Source organism: Bombus impatiens, unplaced genomic scaffold, assembly GCF_000188095.3.
Source record: "Bombus impatiens unplaced genomic scaffold, BIMP_2.2 scf_0452, whole genome shotgun sequence".
Taxonomy (NCBI): domain Eukaryota; kingdom Metazoa; phylum Arthropoda; class Insecta; order Hymenoptera; family Apidae; genus Bombus; species Bombus impatiens.
In genome coordinates, this window is record NT_176871.1 from 1,381,223 (window position 1) to 1,381,629 (window position 407).

A 407-nucleotide genomic window follows, 5' to 3' on the forward strand; every position below is an offset into this window, starting at 1 on the left:
GGTGTTTGCACGATTTATGCCCAAATTAGATATACAGTTGATTAAACGCGTTATTCTCGCGCCTTCGCCGTGGCAAAGCAGCGCGAAGAGACGATCGCGAGCCGTCTGTTTCACGCGCAAAGTCCACGCATCTTATTAGAAAAAGAGCGAAAAGCTACGAAGATCCTCGCGGAATGTGTGAAGAAGCGATTCACTCGTTAAACTCCTCGTCACTGGCAAGTCGATACGGTGTGAATGCCCTGTTCGCCGATGGTAAACGCCAATTTTATACTTCTTCCCGGTGTAACGAAAGAGAAAATAAGGGAAAGTATATATCGAGATCCACGGGGAAAAACGACGCGCGAATCAATCATTTCGCGTTGCATCGATGAAACGGGCATGCGTGATATTTAAGGCTCGTTTCCACC